This window comes from Megalobrama amblycephala, linkage group LG8 (genome assembly GCF_018812025.1).
Source record: "Megalobrama amblycephala isolate DHTTF-2021 linkage group LG8, ASM1881202v1, whole genome shotgun sequence".
NCBI lineage: Eukaryota > Metazoa > Chordata > Actinopteri > Cypriniformes > Xenocyprididae > Megalobrama > Megalobrama amblycephala.
The window spans coordinates 5,253,750-5,270,115 of record NC_063051.1 but is presented as its reverse complement, the minus strand read 5'-3'; the positions used below and the strand labels follow the sequence as shown (position 1 = coordinate 5,270,115).

The 16,366-nt window shown below is 37.1% G+C and overlaps 1 protein-coding gene across 11 annotated transcripts in view; it reads right to left on the bottom strand.

The window, feature by feature from the left end:
- The window catches only part of chl1b (cell adhesion molecule L1-like b), a 113,769-nt gene that overhangs the window by 51,337 nt on the left and 46,066 nt on the right, over positions 1–16,366 (bottom strand). For 4 of the 11 annotated variants that reach the window (XM_048198871.1, XM_048198877.1, XM_048198878.1 and 1 more), the window contains exon 1: positions 11,133–11,401. The exons of 1 other annotated variant lie outside the window; for it this stretch is intronic. The gene's annotated coding sequence lies outside the window, so the exon portion shown is untranslated. Of the gene's footprint in view, positions 1–11,132; positions 11,405–16,366 lie in introns of those variants that run through there. 6 more of the 11 variants (XM_048198874.1, XM_048198875.1, XM_048198879.1 and 3 more) reach the window with 5 other exon arrangements.

The window sequence follows — 16,366 nt, the reverse complement described above, 5'->3', positions numbered from 1 at the left end:
TATGTTCTCTTTATTTCAGCTATTGGGGCCAGTCATGAGCAATAGCCACACTTCACTGCCCCTCCATTTTAACCCCACCAGCTGCTTCAATCACCACCTTTTTCAGCCAGACCCCTGAAGCCCATCCTCCCCTTAATCTTCTCCTCTGCTTAACAAATCCGATAGGAAACACAGAGGTCAAACACCAGTAAGCGGAGAAGTAATTGAATAATTGACCACTGTGTGAATGAGTCGATTCCCTTCATTCCTCAGTGGGGGCTCTTGTTTTCGGATGGGCTTGAACTCTGCTCCACATGCCTGCATTTCTTCATAATGGTATTAACTCTGCCATGAAGCTTTTGTGATTCAGTGCTGGTTATAGCGACCCCTGGGATGACCTCTGTGATGTCACTATAGAGGATGGGTTACTACACCCCTTGACTGTCATAATGAAAGGCTTGTGGCTACGGTCTGTCGGACTTGGATGTGTTTCTTGGACCCAAAGACAATGCCTGAGGCTCTACCATTTGCCCTGAGACTGCTCCCACAGATGGCGGCTAGCTTTAGTAGGCAGATTAAAATCAAAAGGTAAAGCGTTAAGCTAATTGGATTGTGATTTATTGGACAGTTTGGCATGTTACTGGTGGCATATGTTTACCTTCTTGATCCAATACAACATGTCCTGGATTTTCACTACTGCACTAGTTCTCTCAGCCCAATTTAAAGGTGTGGTATTTGAGGTAAGTATTTTCTCATATTCCAGCAACCTGACCAGCCCAACATGACAACATTATTTGTACCCATATCATGAATTCATGATATAAATTACAACTTAATCAGATCAGTTTTTCTGGCACATAAGCAATGAGGGGTTTTGAATGAATGAAAAAAAATTAAATAGAATGACAACATCAAACCTAAATATATACACTTATCCTGAATACAAGTAAAAACCTTTTAAACGCCCTAATTTACACAACTAAAGACACGTTCCCACTCCAGGAACTAGGGACTTTGGGGTGGTACTCGGTGTGTTTCGACCGCAGGCACCAGGGTCTAAATGAAGTTCCGGGTAAAAATTCCCCCCTCTCAGAAATTCCCTGCTCACGAGGTAGTATTTTTTCAAAGTTCAGGAACTTTCGGGGATGGGACTTGGGCGCTGAACATGCTGATTGGTTGAGTTCATGCAGCATTTTGATTGGTTGACTCCACGCTGTATTTTATTTCAACCACCATTTTTGAAACAAAAACTGTTGCGGTGCGTTCAGTAAGAGTTGTTTGCTATTCCAATCAACAATGGAGTTTAAAAACTACGACCGATGGACCTCAGGCTTTATTAAGAATATATGCAGAGGACGAAATCCAGCGTGAACGTGAAAGTCACTCGCAGTCCTACGTCATCGGACTAATCTTCACGGTACTTTCGACCATTATGAAAACACAGACACCAAAAGGTCTGGGGGGAAAAAAGTTCCTGGGACAAACTGTTCCAGGCAACTTTGGTGGAAACAGGGCTTAATATGAAAACATAGTAATGAACAGCAGAATTTAACTTTTATTTAATATTCTGCTATAAAACAAGATCTTAAATGGTGCACTTGTACTTGGACTTTTGTTAATCTGTTCATTTACATGAACCATTTGATTAAAACACTTCACTAGAATGAATCTTGTGACTTTACATTACACAATTTGAGAGATACAATCCTTTATAATGAATCAATTCACTAGAATGAATCAGCCTTTCAAATGCAATGTGTGAAAAGAGTCATTTTTAGTTTGTTTTCAGCAGTCTTCCCATGGCAACATATGTAAGAAAGAGAGAGTCACACTGTATGTGTGAGAGAGACTTGTTCGGTATGAACAGATTCACTAGAATAAATCCATATTTTCCATAGCAACATATTTGAGAGAGTCATTTAGTATGAAACAATTCATGAATCTGATCTTTCGCAACATACTGTATGTAAGAATGATTTAGTGGAAATAGATTGACTTAAATCAGACTTTTCAACACTACATATAAATGACACGACACTGCAACTCAATTTAAAAAGTATTGGAAAAACAGCATGTACAATGTTACTGTCACACTACTGAAAAATACAGTAAAGTTAGTTTCTATGCTGCTTAAACACTCCCTAGAATTGTATATCACAAAGCATACTGAAGCTCTTGTCATAAAAGAGTCTTAATAGGAATATTCAAGCCTTCCATACAAATAGATCAACATGGGTCAGATTAACCAACTCCATCCACTCGTAAGTGGATTTGAAAGGAAGTGTCATGAAGACAAAGTAGCAAACAAAGGCAGCTCCTCTAAACATTTCAATCTGCAACATTCAAACTAACAAAGCTCATCCCCATACAGCCCACCTAAGAAAAACCCTGTAAACACTGAAGTGGGACTTTCTTAACAACTACAGCCTGTTCTTAATCCTCACATCCCAGTCTAATGACACTGGCAAGGGGTAAAAGCTGCCCAGCGTGGGAAGGTCCGTGTGAACTCTGACCTGGCACTGCCTGGGCAAAGCGGTCTAGAGCAAGAGCCAGAGAAGGAGGAGAAGGTAGAAACTGGGCCGAGAGAAATCAAGAGGAAGCTTTTCTCCCCAATTGACTGATGGCGTCCAGCCCCTCTCGCACTCGTCTCGCCCACCGTGAAGACTCATTTAGCGTGGCGGATAAGTGTAAATCAGGACAGTGGAAAAATAGGAAGCAAACTGGCAGTAGAAGGGAGGCACGGTGTGAGTGCTTGGCTGTTCAAGCCTGGAGGAAAAACAATCACGTCTATTGCGTAAACAACAGGATCAGTCCCTGCCAAAGCATCGCCATTTGTCTGATTATTACTGGCCGTATTTAATAAATGACCAAATGCTTCTATTACTTCTAAATACATTATTTATTTATTTTGTTTATTTATCATTATCGATATTGGATATTTAGCACCAAATATTTTATATTGAATTGTTTTGCCCATTTTCAGCATCTAATACAAAATAAAAGTAATAGTGATGAATAATAGAAAAGACTGTATTGATAAAAAAGATTTTCTTGAAATCTTTCCCTTTAAAGAGATGTTGTTCCAACCCCGCATGACTTCTGTGAAATACAAAAGACGTTTTGAAGACTTTTGATGATTGACTTTCATTGCGAGACATTTTTAGAATACATCTTTTGTGTTCCACATGGAAGCTTGTTTCCACCACGGAAAAAAAAGAGTAAAAGATAACTGCAACTTTTTATCTGACAATTCTGACTTTTTTCTCAGAATCGCGAGTTTATATCTCACAATTCTGACTTTATTTCTCAGAATCACGAGTTTATATCTCACAATTCTGACTTTATTTCTCAGAATCGCGAGTTTATATCTCACAATTCTGACTTTACTTCTCAGAATCGCGAGTTTATATCTCATAATTCTGACTTTATTTCTCAGAATCATGAGTTTATATCTCACAATTGTGACTTTATAACACGCAATTGTGACTTTATGTCAAGCAATTCTGACTATAACTTGCATTTATTTATATCATGCGATTCTGGGAAAAACAGTCGGAATTGTGAGATAAAAAGCAATTATATTTTTTATTCAGTGGTGGAAACAAGCTTCCACAGTTCCAAAATGAAAACAGGTTTGAAACTACATGAAGGTGAGTATACGAGAGTATCCCTCACAGCAAAAGAACGGACCCGTATCAGCGTCTACTTGCGTGCAGTGACGGATCCGCAACGAAGGCGGTGTGGGATGTATACCATACAAACACTTTCAATGGAGGGACAGAAAGCTTTCGGACTAAATCTAAAATATCTTAAACTATGTTCCGAAGATGAACGGAGGTCTTACGGGTGTGGAACGACATGAGGGTGAGTCATTAATGACATATTTTTCATTTTTGGGTGAACTAACCCTTTATGACAACAATAGTCCTGAGTCAAACTGCTCAAGCCATTGATAAAGCTGTTAAGTCATTGCACTTTCACTACTGTTGAAATAAAACGCTTTTATTGCGTGGAAAAGTCGGAAATGGTTCATTGACATTACCTGAGCAGTTTCAAGGCGCGCATTTATTGCATGGACGGAGCAAACACATAATGTAAATGTCTAAATGTATACGCACAGTTCAATGAATGAAAAATGAAATTATGAACTTAATGTCATTAAACTGAATGTGCGAGGAAACTTCTGAAATAACTACACCATTAACAACACTGACATAAGAGCGCGCGGTTGATTTAAATCGGTTGATTTACACTGATTCATTTGTGCTCCGAATCTTCCTGAAGCAGTGTTTTGAAATCAGCCATCACTAAATAAGTCGTTATTTTGTTTTTTTTGGCGCACCAAAAATATTCTCGTCGCTTTATAATATTAATATTGAACCACTGTACTCACATGAACCGATTTAAATATGTTTTTAGTACCTTTATGGATCTTGAGAGAGGAAGTGTCATTGCTCCCTATGGAGGCCTCACAGAGCCATTGGATTTCAACTAAACTATCTTAATTTGTGTTCTGAAGATTAACAAAGGTTTGAGGCTGAGTAATAAATGACATAATTTTCATTTTTGGGTGAACTAACCCTTTAAGAGCACATGTTGGGACTCTTAATAACTAGCAAGAAAAGAGTGAATGCTAGCAAAGTTGCCTGCTTACAGTAATTCTACTTCAGATGGTCTCAATACCACAGCATTGTCAATAAGTAGACGGATATCTGCTACTCAGCACACACTCAGAATTTAAGTGCCTTTTAGTATAAAAACTTAGTGTGCACACTGTGCAGGCCACTAATGGGATTAGCTCCATCCCTGTCTTGTCAAACTGGATTAATATATTCTGCTGCCTGAAGAGTCTTGAAGGCTGTATATCCTTCTCAAACCTTTGGATAAGACCCCGATTCTGATGTAATCTCTTCCGCACAGTTAAGAAATTGGTGAGATTACTAGCACTAAAGAGCAATTAACAAATTCTCCTCATTTTGTGCTCTAATTATAGTGTTTCATCCATTTAGTCACTTTAATCTCTTGTTTAGCTTGATTACACTGTGAACAAAAAAGAAAATATCTATTACATTTAGGCTACATGTTTTCAGCAGCAACAGCGTATTATATGAATCAGGGTATTACATATACACACATTATATACAAACACTATTCCTGCAATTTTCAGCAACCATTGCTTCAGTGTTACATGACCCATTAGAAATCATTCTAATAAGCTGAACTGGATGCTCCAGAAACATTTATTATTAGTTTTTGCTGCTTAATATTTTTGAGGAAACCGTGATACACTACCATTCAAAAGTTTGAGGTAAGTAAGATTATACTTTTATTCAGCATTAAATTGATCAAAAGTGACAGTAAAGACAATGTTACAACCTACAAAAGATTTATATTTCTATTAACATATTGTAAGAGTATAGTGCAATAAAATAATCATAGCTATTCATATGATAAATCAATCTTGGAAGAATGTGATGATAAATATTTTACTTTTTATTCCAGACTTTGATGAGCACAGTTCAAGACATTGTTGAGATATCTCAGATATATGACATAAGTGATTACTAGTGTCTTTTTCTTAGAATAAAAACCAAGCAGCAAACTAATGCAAAAAAAATATCTCATTTTCTCACCATTTAATCTCACTGATCTCAAAGAAACACATAAAAAGATGTCATTCGTGATTTTTCTTTTCTTTTTTATGAGCACCGATCTATCTTTATCATTCTACAATACAAATATCCATTAATCGTAAAGGATTAGTTTACTTCAGAATTCAAATTTCATGATAATTTACTCACCCTCAATGTCATACAAGATGTCTTTCTTTCTTCAGTCAAAAAAAAAAAAAAAAAGGTTTTTGAGGAAAACAATCCAGGATTTTTCACCATATAGTGACCTTCAAGGGCGAGTTGAAGGTCCAAATTGCAGTTTCAGCGCAGCTTCAAAGTGCTCTACACGATCCCAGATGAGGAATAAGGGTCATATCTGGTGAAACGAAAAAAAAAAAAAAAAAAATATATATATATATATATATATATATATATATATATATATATATATATATATATATATATATTTCCACCTACGTCACACGTGACCTTTCCAACATAATTACATAAAGTGTGCTGCATTGCAGAGCTAGTGCAAGATGAGCATTTGATGTTAAAAAGTATATAATTTTAATTTTTTTTGTAAATAGATGATCATTTCGCTAGATACGACCCTTGCTGCATTGAAACTGTTGGTAACCGTTGAAGTACACTATATGGATAAAAATCCTGAAGAAAGAAAGACATAAACATCTTGGATGACATGGGTTGAGTAAATTATAAGGAATTTTAATTCCGAAGTGAACTAATCCTTTGAACCATCAGAAAATTGAGAACTTAACTGTTCAAGCCCTTTAAGATGGTTACTACAAGTCACAATGCTAGCATGCCGTACAAAAGCAAAACTGTTAAAATCAGCATAAATAATGTATAAATAACACCCTCAACAGCCATCAGCTACACAACATATACATAATTAAAACTTCAGTTCGGGCAAAGCGGAGACAACTAAATGAGATTAAGAAGTTGAAACGATATTAAATAATAACTATGGCTAACTGAGATTTGACTCCACTTCAGTCTGTTTTAACATGCATGCCAGAAACGGACTGGTTCAATTACCAGTCCATCAATAATACAGCAGCCTGAACAAAGCGTCGAGGCAGGAATGGAATGGGACAGGGGAACAAGCAAGGAATGTTGTAGGGATGATTTGCGCTTAGATGGAGAAAGCAAGCATTTGGGCAAGAATAGAAAAGATGTGGGCTGGTGGAAGACAGCTATGGAATAAGATAGTGGGAAGCAGAAGTCATAAACCGTCTCAGTCATTGACAGGGGATGGGAGAGGGATGTGGGAGTGAATGAAGGAGACAGAATGTAGATGGATGGGGGCAAGGGATGGCGTGGGCGTGGATCATGAACTTGCAGCACGGAGAAGTGGAGAGATTGTTTTTTGATGGAGTGGGAGAGTGGATGAGCAAAACGTAGAATGACGTGCAGGAGAATTGACTGAGACGTACAGATGGATTATGAAACCGTGAGAGAGGAAGAAGAGCGAAAAAAGATGAGAAAAGAGAGCGAGAGAACTATAATCAATGAAAAGAGCTCCTAACCTTAAGTCCCCATTGGAGAGATGGCAAATGACCTTGTGACCCCCGTGAACTGCTCTGACAGAGATTAACGTATCCCTGGTCAACAGTGCAATTTATTTTAAAAGTGCCATCAAACCCAGACCAGTTCCTAATCATCAACCTGTTACATGCTTTTCTTGGATTTTATGGAGTGGGTTCCCTAGTGGAAAATGTCTCACTTCCTCTCATAAATGTTCTTGTCGTGCAAAAATACACACCAGGTGAAAAACCAAGGGACAGATGAGAGATAATAACAAAATGGCCTATAACTCATGTCTGCTTTTAAGAATTAATGGCCTATATAATGTGTATCTGTACAATTAATGCTGTTTTCTTAACTTTTCTAATAAGCTGATGTCTACTGGATCTGAACAAATCAGTGTTTTTAAACAAATCTTTTGAACAAATTACTTGAAATGTGTGACTGTGTCCCTGTCTTTAAAGATAGCATGAGCAAACAGAGTTCAAATGTGGGTTATGAAGGATAATTTCATTGGTTGGCCCAACCGAACGAACACTAAACAAGAGTAACTGAATCTCTTTTGTGAATGAACTGAACTACCGTGTTCGTGAATGAACTGAATGAAGGATCTGCAGGGCGTTGTTCGTTCAAGTCAGCACGTGAGTCAATTTTGAAGGCTGACTTGAATGATAAACACGATTAAAATGGCCCAAGCACATTACATTATTGAAACTTTATTGAAACATTTATAAAATCTATATGGTTTGTTTTGGTCGATTCCTTTATTTTAACAAGTAAATGATTCATTGACTCACTGATAACACACAAAAGACAGCCACTTGTCTGGCATAATGGTTTAACCTGTAGAAATAATGAACAAATATTTCAATTACCAGATTCAAAAGAGTTACTTGGATGAATAAAAGTCCTCACCACTACTCTCCTGGATCAGTTTCCTTCCCTCTGCCCCCTCAAGTCTCTGTTTACACTGTAGTATTTGACTTTCAAGTCATTTACATCATCAACTCAAGTCCCATCGGCAACTGTTTACAGCTGTAAATAAGTAATGAATCAGGTGGAGGTACCAGCTTCACTGTTTTATTCATGTTCTTGCCACTTTGGTTTTACAACCAAACCAAAACATACAGATTGCTGTAAAATGGGTGAAAAAGGAGCAAAGAATGTTGCACGCTAAAGGCAATTTCAATGGAAACAAGCTGTAATGAGAAACGCATTATACTCAATAGAGATTCACTCCCGCAAATTAGGCCAGATTGCATTTCTACCAACCAAACAAACTGAACTGTGACGTATCGGGTCCACAACAAAAGCTGTAGAGTTCAAGCACCCTAAAATACAGCAGATGCCTTGCATTGCTTGTCAATATTTCACAATTTCAGCTATTTAAAAATAAGTTAATGACCAGAACGCAATGTTCTAAAGATGTGTTTTGAGCAAGCCCAATCTGAGAGCGAGAAAGGAACAAATTGTGCGTACAGCTAAGGTCAAAGAAGACGGCTGTGAAGAATGAAAGAGATCGTTCAAAAGCTCTGCAATCACAGATGTGCTGTCAAGTAGGGAGGAGGGGGAGGGACGGAGAGAGAGGATGTGTAAAAATGTCCCTACATGTGCCATTTCAAGTACATGTGAGAAAGACCTGGCTGAGTGAGAAATTCCCTTTTGTGTCTCGGCTTTTATAATATTTTTTTTTTTCATTACCCTCTTTCTTTGAAGTCTTTGAGATGAGTGGAATTCTGTGTGCCCTGGACAGCGATCATATTAGGCCGTTATTCGTGTTGAGTGGCCTGAAGTAGAGGGGATTGGAAACAGGCACACCAGGGGGACAGGAGTGTTATTTTGTGGGAACTGACACAGCAAGAGCCCTGGCTACGTTCATTCAGATCTGACGGATGTTGGCAATCACCCAGGATGAGACTTGGCTGTAGCCAGACAAGATAAATGGAACTTGTGCCCAAGATTATCTTCTTCCCCTGACAAATCTAAAGCTAATTTACTTTTTTCCTCTAGTAGGCAGAATATTTTATTCCTAAGGCAAAGAAATATCTTGTGTTTGTTATAGAGTAAATACTGCACTAATTCCCCTCTGTATATCTTCCATTCAATGGCACACCTGTGTCCACTGACTTTTGTGGTGTATAGAAAGTGATTCATGTGAGCTACTAATTTAGAACATGTTACAACTTGTTCCTTAACATCTGGATAATCTTGTTTAAAAATAAGCTATTTGACAGTTCTGTCGGAAGCATCGAAACGTTCTGGATTTTGTCATTTCAATGCTCAGATAAACCACTGGGCTTTTTATCAATGTGTTATGAAACAAAACATGACACAAAGTTGTAGAGGGATATTTCCAAAGCAGTTTCAGAGATATTTCAATTCAGACAAAAAAAACAAGCAAACTGCAAAATAAAAAAGTTGCTTACTGGATACACTTCTATAACCTGATGGAGGAGCTTATTAAAATCCATAGGAAAATTATCCAAATGATTACAGAGCAAATAAACCATTTCAGCATCCTAAATAACCAACATCATGAAAAAAGATTTAAAAAAAGTTGAACCCTTATGTTCTATTGAGATTGACTTGTCTCAGAGAAGCTAAGAATGTATGTGTACAAATAATAATCATAATTAATTGTTAAAATATGAATTTAGAACTTAACCACTTATTTTCCCCTCAAATTCTTGAAATTTGAAAATTCTCTGACCTAAATGAAATGACATGGAGATACTTTTGAACTTTAACCCTCTGTTGTATACCACAAAGTTGACATGGATTTTCAGAAATGTAACCTTGTTTGTAATACTTTGCCTTATACCGTATACAGTAATAAAGTACTTACAAATCATTAACAAACTATTAGTTTATAGTTCATAGTTAACAGTAGTTAATATTGTAGTCTCTATATTGTTCTACATACAAAAAGTGAGTTCTTTATTCATTGTAACTGTAATTGACACAATTATTATAGTTTAATTAGCTCGTAATAAAGGAATTGTTAACTGGTTATTATGATTAGGTCACAGAAAATGGGAAAATGTCATATATATATATATATATATATATATATATATATATATATATATATATATATATATATATATATATACACTTAATACTAATGCAATTCATGTCTAATAAAGGTTCCTTGACCTAATCTAAAGTGAGAACTATTTACTGGTAATAAGTTAACAAAAACATTATCTAACTCTTTACATATGAGCTAATTAAACAATAATAATTTGGTTAATTACAGTGACAATGAATGAAGAACTCATTATTTGTATATAGTCTATTTATATATTAACATTGTAGAGACTGCAATATATTAACTATGAATTAACTATAAACTAATAGTTTGCAAATGATTTGTAAGTACTTTATTACTGTATACTTATTCTAAAGTGTAACCCATTGTTTCTATTGGAGGTTTTACTGGAGTTTATCTCGCAGAAGCATTTGAAAAATCATTACATTACTTTTTTTTTTTTAATTATTTATATGCATAATATGGTCTCTCTAAGACCACAAACATAAGATGTTTGAAGACAGTTATCAAGTTAAAATTTAGTTTTTAATCAATTCTCATAAGATTAAGAAAAGGTATTAAAATTAACAACCTATTTCATTGTAAAGTAGATTTTTCCCCAAATGGAAACAGAACAAAACATGGGAGTTAATAAGCAAAAACATATGTGAGTGATAATTGAAAATTACAATCCATCTGACATGGACATTACTTACAAGAAACTTGCAAAAAAGTAAAAATAAAAAAGGTAGCACTTAATATTAAATCCTATACTGGATAAAAAGAAACTGATTTTGCATTTCACAGACTGCTTCACTGTTCCCCCAAAGGCTTTCTGTCACACACGTGCAGAGGTCACAGCACACACCTCTACAGTAGTTGCAGTAGTAATTCCCTCTACCGGGTTGCTTTTATATCAAGCTCAGACAAACCCATCAAACAGAAGCCTAAATACTCACAGGAATCTGCTTCATTCTTGTCCGCTCTTCCTCAGAACGACAGTCGAACCCTTCCTCTTCTGCTCAGTCTAATCCCACAGGCGTGAAAAACAGAGAGTGCTGAGGAAATCAAGAGAAACGTCTACCACAGCATACGCGGGAGAGAGCCCCGCCACTAGCGCATTGAGCGGTGCGGCGCGAGAGAGGCACTGGGGGGACATATGTTGCCAAAGCCTCTCGTCTGGCAAAGAAGCTCATTAAACGAGTGACAATCACTCCCACAAAGCCAGATCTGAGCGCTTTTCACATGGAGTGGACAAAGAAGGAGAGATACAGAGAGAGAGAGAGAGGATGAGAGAGCATGAATGGAAGTGAAGGAATTCTGGATGGAGGAAGTTGCATTTAAATCACTAAGGCATGGGGAGACTTGTTTATGTTTTGTGCCATAGATGTCAAGATCCATGTTTTGCCTTTTGTAACACTGCCACTATGGTTAAATAGGGTTAATTTGGTTAGCTTAGTTTCGTATTATTTCATATTAAAAAGTAAAAACTGCAACACACATCTTTCAGACAAACATATAAAGACCATTTCTGAGAAAAGCATTAGTTTAGCCATTTATAACTATGTTTTTATATTTTCTAAAGTACTAGTAGCTGATGTATTGGGTGATTGCAAGGACGTTGCTATGCAGTTGCTAAGGTGTTCAAAGTGGTTTTTAGTGTGTTGCTATGTGGTTGCTAGCGTGCAACTAGGTTGTACTGGGCATTCAAAAGAGCCCACACAAGACTATATGCTATGGTGGTATACATATATGGGTAAGGTCGCTGCTTCAGTGTAAGTCTATGGGTTTTTACAGTCATTTTATCATCCACCAGGGTAAATAGAAAAAAAAATCTCTTAGAAAATATATATATATTTTCAAATCCCTAACCCTAAACATGAACAACAGCAATAGTGATGCTTGTTTTATCAAAAACTCCAATACAATCATTTCAGAGAACTGTGCTTAAATCTGAGAAAAACAATATAGTCATTTTTAGCTAATTTTTTAAAGAAATCCAAATGTTTCACCCAATTGTTAGTTCATTGCATACAATGAAGTCAATGGAGTCCAATGTTGTTTTGACCCTAGTGTTTTTTAAAATATCTTATTTTGTCTTGGGAATGACATGAAGGTGAGCAAATAATGACAGACTTTTCATTTTTGGGTGAACTATCCCTTTAAATCAGAGGTTCTCAACATTCTGATAAACATGCTTCGCCAGATATGCATAGGATCGCAGAAGATTTATATATACTGTATATATTTATTGTACAAATGTAAACATAATTTTAGCTGTAGGTTAAACAAAATATGTATATGTAATATGTATTAAAGTATTGTGACATATAGGCTACAACATGATTCAGATGTGCACTTTCCACTATAACAAATACAAATTAAAATCAACTGCAGACTGTAAGATTCTAAAGTATATTAATTCTGTTGCATTGGTGAGGTGCAAGATTTCTAAAAAAAAATTGATCACCATGGACCAAAAAATGTTGATAACCTCTGACTTAACCTCTGACTTAAATCCACCTGATTGACAGCAACAGTTCATCTGTACCTCACAAATAGGACTAGACCCCTGGGGACCATGTGATTTGCCGACAGAGCAAATAGCACAGGGCAGGACACTGTCACACACTCTAAACACAAAAGCCCCACCCCTCTCCAACAATGCTGAGGGTGGAATGGGCTCGCCGTGATGTATGATGTGGAAATGGGTGAATGGGTGTGGGGAGAGTTTGAAATCGGGAAGGGTTGACATGTTTGCTTCAAATATGCTGATGTAGGTGCCGCTGACTTATCTGTCAAATGGAAGAGTGCCCATATAGGTAAAGGAATAATTAGTCTTTCAGGTTTCCAGGAAATGATGTTCTTCATGTGTCAAGTTTCCGTGTGAGGTGAGATCATACAATGTGCCATCAATTACAGGAAACATCATTAAACGTACAGGAGCCATAAACACTCCTAATTAAAATTCAATTAAAATGGATTCGTTCATGTGTTCGCTACCATTAATTTAATTATCAGTGACTCCTACCCATTACAGGGCTCGAGATTGCCTGAAATGCATGACGGACTCACATATTATTCAATGTAAAATCTAGCTCGGTGTCTGACAGATGTTTTGATCGGCTTCCAATCAGGACAGTTCATCACTTAAGTGTGTTTTCTTTAAGCCAGAACCATTTTCCCCTTTCCTGTTTAACATGCTTGGAATGTTAATTGACTAACTGAGGAAAAATTTATTTCATAGGGTTCCGGAAGTAAAAAAAATCCTATGCATTTTTTTCATAGGGAAAATGATTTTTAATGATAAAAATCATTATTTGAATTTTCATTTTTGGGTGAAATATCCCTTTAACTGTTAAAGTACCTTTGTCTTTTTTCCAATTTTCAAAAATGTTTTTGCTTTAAATCAAACGTTTGCAATGTTGGGATTCACCACATACAGTAGCTGGTTGGTTTGGTTCATGACTTATGTCTCTTTAACAAAACTGTTTTAAAATCCCAATGGAAAAAATACTTTCGGAACCAAGGCCACTGAAAATGTTGCATTCTATTGCTAAACTGTTCTGAGTAGTTTTCGAATGTTGCTAAGGGGTTGCCATGGTGAGTGGTTGCTAGGGCATTACTAAGTGGTTGCTAGGATGTTTTGGGTTGTTGGCAGGTGGTTGATCAATCATCAAAGTAATCATTCAATCAATAATAGCATAAATAGGGATGAGTTAAATACTAAGTATGCACATTAACAGTAATGTTTGTCTTAACAAGCACAGCGAACAAATATAACATCTATTATTGATGCTAAGCTGTTCTGCAAAGAGGCCATTCATCTGAACTTGGGCGGTAATGTGAACAAGACCCTTTAAATGCCCCCTTTACTGGTTGAAGGAGAGACAGAGGCAGGTTTTGGCAGGAAGAGAGAGTTGTTTGATAGCGTGAGCAGATTGCCAGACAGAGAGAACACTCAAAGCGCCACTGTGCCGATGCTGAACTGACGGGGCCCTTCCAGTCCCCAGCACGTCCTTTTTTAAGTGCTCGAAGGATGAAGCTGGCATTATGGCCACACAAACAGAAAGAGGGCTGATGAACTTCATAGGAATGCTTCCTCCTGAAAGCAACAGGGTTGGAATAGAGTGGCGGGAGGGAGTAAAGAGAGCGAACGGGAGGGCAAGCTGCCAGTTCCACCAAGCTTAGTCTTCACGCAACCAGGCCGAAACAAACCTGACATTGTTTTGGGCACTGCCTAGGGGATCACATCCATTCTTTCTTTTCTCTTTCCTCGGCTCCTCGATTTCATTCACTGTTCAGTCAGAAACTGCTCTCTCGCTTTTCCACTTTGGAGGATTTGGTTGAGGTTGTTTGATCTGTCATTATCGTGTTCTACACCCACTTGTTTGTTTTGTTACTTAGTAATCGAATAAACTATATATGACTGAATAACATCTCTTATGAAAATGAGTCAAACAAAACAATATTGTGTTGCAGTTAACATGCCTGTACTAGGAATAACAAATAACAATGACTATATAAAAATGCTTGATTGGAGACCAAATAAGCAAATAAAGCACAAAGCCATAGCATACATACTCAGGCACTCGCCACACAAAATGTCTTTTCTATACATATAGAAAATCTGTATCACCAACTACCACACAATACACATTGCAACACATCATAATATTGCAACTGGACCACGACTGTCACATGAAAGATTTTATTCTTTATGCTTTATTTTTAAAACAGACCGTAATTTAAAGTCCCCCTGAAATCAAAATTGAAGTTTTTTAGCTTTTAGTATGAATATGTTAGCCTTAATGTTATGCATAAGCTGGTGTGTTCCAAAACAATGACACAATTTGCTTTTAGGAGATATAAGCATTCACAACTCTCACTTCCACTAAAATCGATCACGGATTTTCATGACATCACATCGCACTTTAGCTTCTCATCCAATCTTCTGTCCAATCAAATGCTCTCTAGAATCTGAAGTCCTGCCCCCTCCTACACTACGTATCCGCGAGTCGGCTCATACCACAAAAGGTATCGACCCATTTAAATTATGCACAGAATACTATATTTTAAAGGTCCCGTTTTTCTTGGTTTTTTGAAGCTTTGATTGTGTTTATAGTGTGCAATATAACATGTGTTCATGTTTCGCGTGTAAAAAAACACAGTACTGTATTTTTCACATAATTTACTTATCTGTATACCGCTGTTTCCACTGTCATAAAAACGGGCTGATGACTTCCTTGTTCTATGAAGTCCCTCCTTCAGAAATACGTAACGAGTTCTGATTGTGCCAGCGGTTCCTGTGTTGTGATTCGACAGCAGCTTAGCGAACCTTGCCCGGAAAGTTCACGCCTCTTACCATAACGTGGAGATGCACGCACTCAGTGTTATTGTAAACATGTCTTTAATTTTACCCTATCAATTTGAGCCGGAATCAGACCCGGTGATTGGACTGCGGGATGAAAATAACAGCGTTTCGATGACATGGCAACAAACACACTCTACAAACGCAACTCTTGTGTATTCCTGTTTTAGTGACATCATTAAAGAAGGAAGTAGAGGGATGTAGTCCAAACTGGCCGTTCGATGTAGGCGACTTCTGTTAAATAAAATATCTCGCTTGGCATTGAACTTTGAGCTTTAAAATTTTACAAATTTTATTTATACTCTAACAACAACATTACACACTAACTAAAGTTTGAAACATGGGATCACGAAGAACGGGACCTTTAAAGTGATATAGAGGAGATTAGGAGGATAAACGTAGATATTAAGATATTAGATTATAAGTATTAGATATTAAAAGGAAAAAGAGATTTTACTTTAACGGCTCTGGCCAAGCTGTGATATAAACAAAACGCTATTGGCTATTTTAAAAAAGAGGCGGGGCTGTTTGATATATCGCCCTGTCTTCCTGTTTTCAGTTGAAATTACATCAACACAGTGAATAATGCTACGCATTCCAAGACACTTCAGCGGGCCTTTAAGGCATATTCACTCAGAATCGCGTCCTCCCTCATTCAAATCAGGCACGCACACGAGAACTGTGCAGAAATCGCATTAGTTCTATCGCTAATGCGGTAGCCTATATCTGAATCTTTGATTTGAACATTCAAAGAGAACAAGATTTGAGAACTAGGAAGTCGCATGCGCTCCCCTCACAATACATCCCACTCTTTGAGAACCA